Genomic DNA, 13915 nt, shown 5'->3' with positions numbered 1-13915 from the left:
GCCCAGGGGAACCACGAGGTCTCCCTGCGGTGGACAGAACCAGCCCAGGGGAACCACGAGGCTCCCCTGCGGCGGACAGAACCAGCCCAGGGGAACCACGAGGCTCCTCTGCGGTGGACAGAGCCAGCCAACCCGTGCCAAGAGGCGGCGCCGCGGAAGAACGGGCCCCCTTGATCCCTGGGGCGTCCCCCAGGGTGGCAGGGGAGAAGTCCGAGTTCGTCAACTCCTTCTCAAGCTGCCTACAGAATACAGAGCAACAACGCGCGCTGTCGTACAGTCCTATGCTACCGAAGCACAGGCAGAACAAACACAGACTCAGACAGAACAGAAGACGAGGAGACGAAGGGACAGTTTTGGGCTGGCCAGCTAGCTTACCTCCCGGTGGGAGTCCGTTGGATCCCTGGGCAGGAGTCCGATGGTCTCGGTGGGACCTCCAAATGAAAGACCCGCGGATCCCCTTACCCAAGAATCCAACACTGCCACTGGATGCAATCAGCAAGAGGTTTATTGTTGCGCAGGTACCGGCGGGTGTTCGGCAGCTCCAGCTAACCGAGCACACCGACCGGAGTGAAGCGGGGTCTTTTATAGGAAGGTACAAACAAGTTTTGGGTGGGGTGCAACTTATTGGTGGACAATTTGAACTTTTGAAAAAGGCATACTTGGGTTTTGCTGATTGGCTCTGAGGACCCGCACACGGGAAGAGAGCGGCGGGAAGGGGGAACAAGCTGATTGGTTATGAGGGCCTGCGTGCGCGAAGGGATAGGCGGGAGAGGGGAACAAGAAGGGGGAAGGGAGGAACGCCATCATGGCCTCTCCATTATTTCTATAAGCCAAGCAGTTACAGAAGGGCAAGAGAGCGATTAATCACGCAATTAATAACCTAATCTACACCTAAAAGCCAGCGGTTCACAGAAAAGCAAATAAGCGGTTAGTTATCCTATCTATCTTCTAGGGGAGGGGGCTTTCTGGGGGAGGGGTCTTTCATTACCTTTCTCTCTCTCTCTCTCTCTCTCTCTCTATATATATATATATATATATCACTAAATTATTTGAATAAGTGACCAGAGCTTACCCTTTTTTGTATTCCTCAATCTAAAGTAGAATTCTATAGATCGGGGCACCAGTGTGGCTCAGTCTGTTGTCTCCAACTCTTGATTTCAGCTCAAGTCATGATCTCAGGGTGGTGAGAATAAGCCCCTGTGTGGGGTTCTGCACTCAACATGGAGTCTGCTTATTTGTCTCCCTCTGCTCCTCCCTCTCACTTGCTCACTTCCACACACTATCTCTCTCAATAAATAAACATAATCTTAAAAAAAAATAGACTTTTATAGGTAATCAACAAACACATATTTCATTAATGGTATAACACCTATATTGCCTGATTACAATATTGGAAAATGTTGAGGTACATCAATTGTATCTTGTGGTGATATGAAGTATTTTTATATTTCCTACTAAGCCATAGCTTAGGAGTACTGTGGAATAATGTAAAGAAAAAATTTTTCACCAGCAGTATTTTAGAAGACTTCACTGGCATACGATGACCATAATACCAGGAGAATCATGCAGTGATTTATGGGTATCAGGTATTATAAATACCAAATATTATAATATTTCTCTTCTTTTATCCTCTATACTTCTTCCTTCAAACACCAATATTAAGGAAAAGGAAGAAATCCCTGATAGAATCTTGTCAGATACCCTGTCTCCTCTAATATTTTAGGATGAACACCAAAGCTAATAGTTTGGACAGTGTTCTTTAAAGCAGCAAATTAAATGAATTTTACATAACAGGCAGCTGGTTTTTATCAGGGGAATAATGGAATAGAGGTAGTGTTCTCAAGCAATCAATTGGAATAACAAAAAGGGAAATGAAGAGCTATTATGCAAATATATGGCTAGGTACTGCTAATCTACTTTGAGGAGATTCAACACTGGATAAGGAAGAACTATAGATTCAATTTTTTTCTGTCTGAGATCCAATCCAAATTTTTTAAAATATTTATTTATTTATTTGAGTGAGAGAGAGCATGAGGGGAAAAGAACAGAGAAAGAGGGAGAGAGAAAAGTCTCAAGCAGACTCCCTGCTGAGCACAGAGATCAAAGAGAGGGGACTAGATCTCCAAACTCTGAGATCATGACCTCAGCCAAAACCAAGAGACTAACAGACTAACCCTCCCAGGTGCCCCAATCCAATTCTATTTTAAAAAACAGGTATCTGTATAACAAATATTATTTCATAACAAGGTAAAATTCTATGAAAGATGATCTGTGGCAAAACTAGGTGAAGCTGGTAAGTATATACTATTTCCCTGCGCCCAAGATTTTTCTAATGATTTCTCATGGTGAAAGTATTAAAAGTGACTTTCAGGTCTGAGGCAAATTCTGGCATGCTGATTTCTATATCTTAAATTCCATGATTTGAAATTAAATAATAAACAAAAAATATTATAAGTAATATTAAATAACAAAAATATCTCAGTGCTAAGTCTATAGCTTGAACAGAAATTCAACGATTAAGTAGCACAGAATAGCAAGGCCATAACAATCTACTATAGTAGAACAACAGGAATCTCAAAAAAAGGCATTTTTTTAAAAGATTTTTATTTATTTGAGAGAAACAGAGTGAGAACATGATGGGGAGTGAGAGAGGCAGAGGGAGAAGCAGACACCCCGCAAAGCAGGGAGTTTGCTATGCCTCTCAATCCAAGGATTCAGGATCATAACCTGACCCGAAGACAGCCACTGAACCAATGAAGCATCCCTTTTTTATTTTATTTATTTAATTATAATTATAATTTTATTTATTTATTTATTCATTTATTTATTTTTAGAAAAATAATTTTTAAAAAGATGCCTATTTGTGGGGCACCTGAGCGGCTCAGTCAGTTAAGCATCAGACTCTTGATTTCAGCTCAGGTTGAGCCCTAGATTGGACTCTGTGCTCAGTGGGCAGTCTCCTGAAGGTTCTCTCTCCCTCTGCTTCTGCCCTTCCCCCTACACACTCTAGCTCTGTCTCAAATAAGTGAATAAATGAACTCTTAAACAAGGAAAGATGCCTATTATTTAAAAAAATATGACCCTATAACATCGCTTTCAGGGATTTACATTCATAATTCTCTTACCTATAGTTCAATCAGTCTTCTGAGAAAATGCGTCATATATATAAATTCAGATACTCCTTGTAAGGCTACCTAATTTTTATTATCCTACACAACTATCTTGACAGAAACATGAAAGAAGAAATGGCTGTGACTTCCAAAATCAATGAGCCATTAGAAGTGGAGGTAACAGCCTAAATATGATGGCAGTTTAGGAATGATGACAGAAATGAAGAAGTGCGCCCTGTGGATAGGGCTATTGCCATCTTTCAGAAATGACCACAACTTCAGTGTACTAGTAGGAGTAATGGTTTTTAAACATATAATGTACCATTATATTTTCTGTAAATTATCTTTGAATCTTCATAGAAATTGTATTGATTTTTTTTCAAAAGAATCTAAAGGTAATAAACTGAATAAGAAAAAAGAAACAAAGCATCCCACTTTTCCCTGGCATTATCTCACCCCTGATCAGTTCAGAAGCAACTGAAAGTTTCAATAGGGAAAAAATAAAATAAAATTACCTGAGGTTATGAGTTATTAGCACCAGTTAGAGAAAGTTCTATTGTTAAATTCTAATCTATAAGCATTCTAATAACATCTAATTACATAGAGAAGCTGAAAGCATGATGACAATAATTATAGCAGAAAGCACAATATTGATATGCTCAGAACAGTGAAATAAGAACTGGAACTGGAAAAACCACTTTCCCATTTTTATTAAATCACTTACCTTAAGGTGTATTGAGTAAAAAGTGGGACAGTTCATCATGGTAAACAAGCAAACCAGGATCTATGAAGTAATTAACTAATGCAGAAAAGATAGTAGTTCCAAATCCAGGTTGTTGTTGAATGGCCTATACCACTACCAATTATAATTCACTTAAATAAGGGCACCTGGGGGGCTTATTCGTTGGACATCTGCCTTCAGCTCTGTTGTAGTTCCATGGTACTAGGATTGAATTCTGCCTCTGACTCCCTGCTCAGTGGGGAGCCTGCTTCTCCCTCTCCCACTCCCCCTGCTTGTGTTCCTTCTCTCACTGTCTCTTTCTGTCAAATAAATAAATAAAATCTTTAAAAAATAATAAAAATAATTATTATAATTATAGGACATATAAACGGCCTATATTAAACAAAGAACAAAATCTTTTTTGTTCTATAATTAAAGACATGTAAATATTTAAAAAATAATTATTTCACACCGTTATTACAAGGATTAAATGCAATAACTCATTTAAGTCTACAGATAAATGTCTTACACATAATACATAATAAATATTGGCTATTATATATATTATAGTGTTTCTTATTATTGGAGTTTCTCTTGTGGTTTTTTTTTGTTGTTGTTATCATTTGAACTTATTGCCCCAAAAGGTTTACAATGCAATAGCAGAGTGTAAAAAGTACATACATTCATTTAGTAGGAGTTTAATGGCAATAAAAGAAAATGACAAAATGCAACTTCCTTTCTCTCTTCTTTGTTAGATCATTGGTTTTATGGTTTTATTTGACCTGTTCTCCAGTTATTCAGTCTCAGGAAAAGAGGTGGCCTGATGTCTTTTTAAAGCCAATCCTATCACCTATGTTTACAATTCTAGCCTCCTTTTTTTTTTTTTTTTAGATTATATTCCACTAATAGTCTCAATTCTTCCCTGAATATTCAATTCCTCCCTATTCATCCCTTGCTAATGTCAACTTTGGATAAAACTGTAGCTATATAATATTTAGGAAAAGGAATAGGAAGATATTTTCCTTTTAGTTAGATAATTTAATTTGTTTATGAAAACCCTACTTTAAGAGAGAAACAGACATATACAAGGAGGAAATCTGAGGAAAAATAATTGTTGTTGAATCTGTTTAAATAAAGTTATAAAGATTTAACCACAATGACAGGTATGTGCCAGGTACAATTCCAGACACAAATGACAGAGAGACATAGAAGACAGAAGAGCCTGTTGGATGAAGTTTAAATTTTAGTGGGGAATAATTAAAATGAAACAGGCAAGCAAATAAATACATTTAATTGAAATAGTGACCAATATTTAGAAGAGCACAGAATAACACAATATTTGGAAATGATATAAGGTGGTTAGAGAGTCAAGTCAGAAAATGAATCCCTACAAGTTAAAGAACAAAATGGAATTTTTAATTACATTACAAATTACATTTGTGGCATTGGGAAAAAAAACCTGATATCAGGTATTTGAAAGGAATGGGACAGTTATTTTGTGTTCCCCTAGTTTTTTTTTTTTTCTTTTTATTCTAGAATAATGATCACATAAAAAATAAGTAACTTGGAGAGGATTATGACTTAAATTGTTTCAGAAGAAACATTGGAGTCACATGTAAAGTGAAGAGGGAAAATATGAAGTAGATTTTGTTTCAGTATAATGTTCTTCCTTGTAACAGTAGATGCTCCAGCAAAAAATAGCTTCCTCAAAGGACAGTGCCATCTCCCTAGCATTTTAAATTACTGAGTGCTTGCTATGAAATAATAATTAGAAACATTTTGTGTGATTTATATCTTTCGGTAGGTGCTGCAGCTTTGCTCAGTTTATAAAAAAATTTGTCTTCAGAAAGTGAAAGTTCGCAGACAGCTAGCAAGATAAAGAACCAGGATGAAACCACCTTTTTCTGAAGCTAATGCCCATGGCTTCACTCCCTACTCCTTATAGATTTATTAGAATAGATGAACACTGGCAAGGGATGTTGTAAAGTCAGTTCAAGCACTGGACAAGTTGTTGGCCTGAAGTTCTGAAAGTGGGGGAGATAACACAATGTAGAAAATAAAATAAACAGCAAAACAACAACTATGAACACAATACAGCACTAGGGTTTTCAAAACTGTTTTGAACTGAATTTTAAAAACAATATTTTTAATTTACAGTTTACTGTTTGACCTTAACAAAGTTACATTAACTTTCTTCTATGTCTTTTCATCTAAAGTCAATAGTTAAAACATTCTTTGTATATATTACACAAAATGAGATAACCTTTGATAAATTACTCAGAGCAATATATATCATTCAAGGAAATTAAATACTTTTTTTATTTGTTTCACTCATCTACTCATTTATTTGGCAAATATTTATTATATGTCTACTATGTACCAGGCTTAGTTCTTCATTCTGAGGAAAAAATAATGATGAAAGGTATGATCCCTGTTCTCTGGCAAGGTTAGGGAGTCAGGGAATACTTAAAACTATTTTCAGTACTATCATTTGCGAACCTCTTTCCCTACAAAACATATTCAGATCTGTAGATAGATATATACATGCAATACTACGTTTACATTTCAATCATGAAGAAAAATAACATAAAACATCCAGCAGAATAACATGTTTATTTAAAAAGTAACAGGAATAAATCTGGAATTAAAATTCTCAAGATGGCAGAGGCTTAAAAGGAAAAAAAAAAAGTAATTTCTATAAATTTCCAAAAATTTGGAACTGGTTTGAGCTGATGGTTAGAACTGAGGGTTAGTATTGGGTGGAGTGAACATAGTAGGTCTGTTCCTTGCTCAACAGCCTACTGCGGCAGGCCCTTATTTCTGCACACCATTTTCGTGTGTGGAAGAGTGTGCAACCAGTGTTGTGGAGGACCAGGGAGTGGCCATACTGGACCCAATGCCGCTCTCCCTGATTGTTGTTCAACCATAGGAGGGCAGGCCAAAGGGAACCCTGACTGGTGCCTGGGCTTGCATCTGGACCTTGTGCCACAGCCTGCTGGTAGGCTGATTGGGTTGGCTGGACTCTCTCAGCAGGGAGTGGTCTGCAGACCTCACACGGACAGGCTGCAGTGTGGACACCCTGAGCTACAGCTGGGCTCGTAGGGTCCGAGTCAACTGTGCCGTGTTTTGGAATGGGTGAATTCATGTGCATATAAAATTACAGAGAAGAAGTTAGCTGGGACATATAGACATATTTCCCCATGAAAAGCAGAAAAAGAGGCAAGACCATGACTCTTTGAAGAGGTCCAAGAAATTAGCTGCCTTGGTTCCTAAAACAAGTTCTTGTTTCTGTTCTGGTCCATGAGTCTTAGATGTACTTTCTGCTTGGATGTTGTAATATAATCCTACATATTTATAAGCAGCTGGCCAATCGAGTGTACTCAGAGGAAATAGGAACCCTTTGTGAATAAATAAACCCCTTCTGTTACTAACCCTAGAGAACTGCTACACATGCATGAAAAAACAGCTCTAACACTTAGAGTTGTTTTGGTGAATAATTCTGTATTGCCTTGAGGTGATTCTACCTCTAAAAACTAAATTTTCTATGACATTACTTTGTATTTTTGGTCATATTTTCCAAACAATCATCCAATATTAGATTTTTAGTGTAAGCAAATAACGAGATAGAAACTTTAGAATTTTATATTGAGAATAATCAGTTTACACAGATGTTTCTTACTGTATTATGAAAATTATTTTTATATATTATATAATATATATTTCTTTTGTATATGTATATGATTACACAAATTGATTACAGAATACTAAGAGTAATATAGCAAAAAATAATTTATTTGAAAATATCCTGCAGAAATGCACAAAAGTAAAATTGAGTTTAATTGTAGGGCACTTAGCTGGTGCTGCAGAGAATTTCCAAGTAGGGGGGAAAATCCTCATACATTTGGTGATGGAAGTGTCAGACATGAAATATTTTATGTGAAAGTAAAGAGGACACAGTGGAAGTTACCACAACCAGCTGAAGAGCCAGACAAAGAAATACACAGGGCAAGATCTGGGAAGGCCCTGAGTCCAGGAGCTTCTGTGTCTCTGGAGTCAGGGCACATCACCTCTCTAATATGAATCTTTTTATCCACCTGGAAGCTCTCGGAGCCCCATACTACTGGGATTTTTATGGATGCTTCCTCCCAGTAGGCATGACCAACTATTAACTTCATTTCCAGTCCCTTTCCCTTTTGCTAGAGAATTTGGGTGGGAGGAGCCTAAAATTCCAAGCTCCTCATCGTGGCTTGGTCTTTCTAGCAAACAGCCTCCATCCAGAAGCCCACCAAGGGCTGGCTCATTAGAATAAAAGATGCTCTTAGTGCTCTTCTCAATTAGCAAATTACATGAGTTTTAGGAGCTCTGTGCCAGGAGACAGAGACCAATGTACATACTTTTATCATCTCGCTGCAAGGAACTGAAGTTGCTTACAAACTGAAATAATTACTGGAGTGGGATTGCTAGAGCAATTAAGTTGTAAGGAGAGGGATCATGGTTAGAGAAATGTGTGGTTGCAATAAATATTCTGGAAGAGTTGCAGTTGTTAATGATTACAAGAGCTAGACTATGACTAAGAGAAATGGGGGTAAAAAAAAGTCAAAGAAGGTAAAATTTGACCTCTGGTTAGAATAGAAATTTGAAGAAACTTTCACTCCCAGCCAGGAACTAAAACACAATAAGCTACAAAGTGATAGTTTAAAAAAAAATCAGATAGCTAAAGACACAAAGATACATAAATGAACTTAACTTCAAAGTAGGATGTGGCCCTTATAGGAGAAAAGGGACCAAGAGCTGTTCTTATTCTCTGGAGAGATGGTGGTCAATTAAGAAATCTGACAGAAATGGGACTAAGAAGACATCAACTGTTAACTAAATATATTTTTACCAGCCATGTGTGGGCTTGTGTAACAGATGAGAATGCCAAGGAGGCCCAGTCACAGTGTAAGTCAGCATTTTTCCATCAATTCACTCCTAAGACTTCACTGAGTGCATGGGGCATTATACCAAAGGCTGGAATTTTAGAGGTATATCAAAATGTAATTTTAGTTAAATGAAAAGTAAAACATAAGGAAAGTTGTGTAGTCTGTGATTATATTTTTAGAGATTAGTTTTATTTTTTTAAGATTTTATTTATTTATTTGCCAGACAGTGATCACAAGCAGACAGAGAGGCAGACAGAAAGCCAGGCAGAGAGAGAGGAGGAAGCAGGCTCCCTGCCAGGCAGAGAGCCCAATGTGGGGCTTGATCCCAGGACCCCGGGACCATGACCCGAGCTGAAGGCAGAGGCTTTAACCCACTGAGCCGCCCAGGCGCCCCAGAGCTTAGTTTTTAAAAACCTTCATGTACAGCATGAAAGAAAAAAAATCAAAACTCTATACTGGGTTATTAACATGGGCGTAAGAACATGTATAATGGGATATAAGATGCAAGAACTGGGAGTCTTAAATAAATATACACAAACATCATATCATTCTCTATCTTTAATCTATCTGAATCATACTCCTAATTATTCCATGCAAAGTATGGAAATATGTACATGTGTATAAATACATATACAAAGTATCTTGTTCTACTCCAGTAACAATCGTCTCCACACTATTATTGTAATCTGCTAAGACTCAAGATCTTTGTGTCTACTATTTTCTCAACCTGAACTTTTTTTATTCCCTGATGACCACATGATTTTCTCCTACTTATTATGCCTTCCTGACACCTTCTCTATCCCCTGTTCTTTATTTTTATAGTATTTATCACCATGTTAAGTACCTATGTGTAAGTAGTATACATGCTTATTATTAGTCTTTTCATCATGGAATGTGGCTCCATAGGAACAAGCATTTTTATCTAATTGGTTTACCACTGTTGCCTCAGAACCTGTCACAATGTATAGCATAACTGAGCATGGTATTTTGAACATAGCATGCTCAAAAGTAGTGTTAAACAAAAGAATGACCTTACCTACTAGACTTTACAATTTGAACCACTTTTTTAAAGGTTGATTGAGATTAAATTTCCATATCATAAAATTCACCCTTTCTGATCAAATTTGTGAATTTTTGATAAACATATGCAGTTATGTAACCAACACCACAATCAAGACATAGAACAATTCCTTCCTGCCAATTTTCAGTGAATTCCCTCTTCTCATCCCCAGTTATAAGCAAGCATTAATTTGTTTTGTTCTTATCATTGTCTTTTCCAGAATATCATATAAATAAAATAACTCAGCACAATGTTCCTGACATCAATTCATGTCATTGCATTATTTGAAATACCATACCATATTTCACTATAATTAGTTTATCCATTAACTTGCTAAAAGACATTCATTTCAAATTTGGGCGATTATGAATAAAACTGCTATCCACATTCACTTGCAGGTTTTTATATCAGCATATGCTTTCAGTTAGTTCAGATAATACATAAAAGTAGAATGACCATATCATATGTATATGCATAACTATATTAGAAACTTCAACTTTAGAAAGCGATTGTTCCATCTTAAACTACTCTCAGCAAAGCATGAAAATTATAGTTACTCCACAATTTCATACTCATTTGGTACTGTCCTTTTATTATGCTACTCATTCCAGTTGTTTTTCAATGATGTATCAATGTGGTTTTATTTGCATTTCTCTAATGACTAGTATTAAGCATTTTACTATGTGTTTGCCCTCATACATCCTCATTTGTTTAAAATTTTGTCTGTTTTTTTAATGTTTGTTTTCTTATTGTTGAATTATGAGATTTCTTTTTACTTTCTACATAGCATTCCCTTGCAAATTATTTATTTGCTTTGAAAAATATTTTTGTCTATAATGTAAAATTTTTATTTTCTTTCAGAAAGCTGAATTTTTAAGTTCGGGTGATGTCCAACTTATCATTTTATTTATTTTGTATTTAAATTTTTCTGTAAGCCATTCTAAAAAAATTATCCTCAACTTGATAAAAGATAGCCATAAAAATAGTACAGTGAATATCGTATTTTATGGTAAAACACACAACTCCTCTTTCCTAAAATTGTAAATAAGACAATGGCATCCACTCTCACCTTTTCCACTCAATATCAATGATGTGTTGTGTCAAACAAGACCTAATTACATTGGGAGGTATATAGTATTCATGAGTTGGAAAACTCATTATTGGCAAAGTCCTGATTCTTCCCCAATTAATCTTAACTAAACTATCAGAAGAAATGCTTGTAGAAATCTACAAGTTAATCTAAAATGTAAGGGAAAATATAAAGGACCTAGAATCACCAAAGCAATTCTGAAAAAGAAAAATAAAGTTGATGTCTTATGTTGTCTGATTTTAAAATGTACTTTACAACTATAATTACTAAGACAGTGTGGTAATGATGAAAGGACAGTCACAGAGATCAAGTAAACAACCAAGAGAACCTAAAAATAGGCCTACCTACACCTTGTTAATTGATTTTGTACGAAAGTACAAAGGCAATTTGCTGGAGAAAAGGACACTTGATTCAATAATTGAACATACATATGGAAAAAAATAAACTTAACCTATGCCTTACAATGTATATAATATACACAATCTAAATTAATCATAGATCTAAATGTAATATATAAAATATAGCAGTTTTTTGAGAAAACATAAGAGAATAGCTTCCTGACCTTGTAATGGAATGCCTCTTAATTCCTAAAGTTATTTTAAATCAAGACAGAGCCCTCAGTGACACTTTGTTTCTTTTCTTATTACTGGGAGGAAGCTTTTGTCCTCTGTCCACCCTGACTTTGTAACTAAGACTTCAGAGCACAGGACTTCCATTTAATAAAAAGATTAACCAGGGATTACATATGAGTTGCACTTTAAGTATATGGAAGCACAATTAAATATACTTAAAATTATAAATAACCCTTCAGTCATCCATATAAAGTATACTATCAAACATATTGTCTCACAGTAAGTTCATGACAGTTTATTTCTTCATGTAGGAACAGATGCTTCTCAGTTGATATTTGCTTTGGAGGCTTACTGTAAGAAGGAATCTACTGCAATATTTAAATTTTTATTTTGTTTCTTCAAACTTATTTTTTTTCTTTCCTTTCTACCAGACAAGAGTAATTGAATTTGCATATGTTAATTTCACAAATATTGTTACCCCACCAGTTTGTGTTGCATTCCACTTACTTACAGTCAATGTGTTCTTTTTTTAGTATATATAAATTTTTTATAAACATATAATGTATTATTAGCCCCAGGGGCAGTCAATGTGTTCTTAATCTTCTTGGAATAGGACACCAATTGCTGGATTCAAATGCATTGTTTATCTTGTGTGACTGTATGCTACTACCCTTCAAATGCAAACCTTTCAAAGTATTTGTAGAGATATAAGCTTGCAATGTATCCTGTGCATGTGGAAGGGGAGAAATATGAGTTCTGAATAACTTTGGGAATTTACAAATCACATCAACTTATTAAAGGTTCTATGAAGTTCTCCATTAAGAAGCAGAAAATTTTGTATAGTTCACTCTTTCAAAACTTATTTGGGGGCACCGGGGTGGCTCAGGCATTAAATGCCTGCCTTTGGCTCAGGTCATGATCCCAGTGTCCTGCGATCAATCCCCACATCAGGATCCTGCTCTGTGGGAAGCCTACTCTCCCTCTCCCACTACCCCTGCTTGTGTCCCTGCTTTCACTGTCTCTGTCAAATAAATAAATGAAATCTTTAAAAAAATAAAAACAAACAAAAGAAAACAAAAAACTTGTTTGACTTTTGAAATATAGTGTATGGCTAAAAAACTTGTACTGCTTGATTTCAGGTTTCAGTGAAAAGTTACAGTAATCAAAATGGTATAGAATTAACATGAAAGTAATAATGTAGGTCAATTAAAACAAATAGAGTCTAGAAATAGAAATACACCTATCGCAATTAATTTTTACCAATATGCCAAGGAAAGTTAGTGGAGAAAGAACAGTGTTTTTAAAAAATAATGCTGTATGGAACTTAAAAATAATTCTCAACCCTTACCTCACACTATGTCCAAAAATTAACTTGATGTAGATAAAAATGGGATAATTTAAAACATAAAATATTGGGGCGCCTGGGTGGCTCAGTGGGTTAAAGTCTCTGCCTTCGGCTCAGGTCATGATCCCAGGGTCCTGGGATGGAGCCCCACATCGGGCTCTCTGCTCAGCAGGGAGCCTGCTTCCCTTCCTCGCCTGCCTCTCTTCCTACTTGTGATCTCTGTCTGTCAAATAAATAAATACAATCTTAAGATAGATAGATAGATAGATAGATAGATAAAATATTAGAATAACAGAAACAGAGAAGTGATTGGTCAGGACTGAAGGTAGACCTACAGCAAAGAGTCACAAGGGAACTTTCTGAGGGGAAGGAAATGTTGACTATGTTGATTACAGTGATGGTTTCATTAAAGAGATGATATTAAGATTTATTCAACTATTATATTTGTGTATATGAGTGTATGCATACATAATCAATAAAGTCTTTTTAAAATGAAATAAAATGTATTTGGCACTTCTTTCCACCTAATATCTAGTAGCATCTGGAGAAAAACATAGTAAACTATACATAGAAAAAAACAAAACAGACAAAATGATATTTTTATGCTCTTTATGCAATCAAAAGTAAGGTTTTACACCTAATTATCCAATTTATATATTGACTGTCAGGTGAAGAGTAATTCCTAACATCTTCTTCTACATGCTTTTCCCACATTCCAACTCACACACTTAAATATCTATATGGGATTTCATACATCGGATATCTTGATATAGCTTATTTCCTCAATCTCTCCATAACTTCCCTATATGAATAAGAAATCTAGAGAGGCATTTAATTTGTCAAACCAACTCATATTACCATTAAATATTATAAATCAAATCCTTATACAATATATACACCTACATTTAACTTATCCAGTTGATTGGTCTAAGAAAAATTCTTTGGGGAAATCCACAGTAAAATGCTAAAGTCCTGCCTGGTTCTCAGGTACAGCTCCCTGTCAGCACAACTTTGACCTAACAGCTTAGTGAGATCTCACCAGAGTCAAACCACACTCCTGTTCAGCTTTTCAATCATGCCCTCACTAACCCTGGC

This window comes from Mustela nigripes, chromosome 15, assembly GCF_022355385.1.
Source record: "Mustela nigripes isolate SB6536 chromosome 15, MUSNIG.SB6536, whole genome shotgun sequence".
Taxonomy (NCBI): domain Eukaryota; kingdom Metazoa; phylum Chordata; class Mammalia; order Carnivora; family Mustelidae; genus Mustela; species Mustela nigripes.
Note: the sequence above shows the minus strand (reverse complement) of the source record.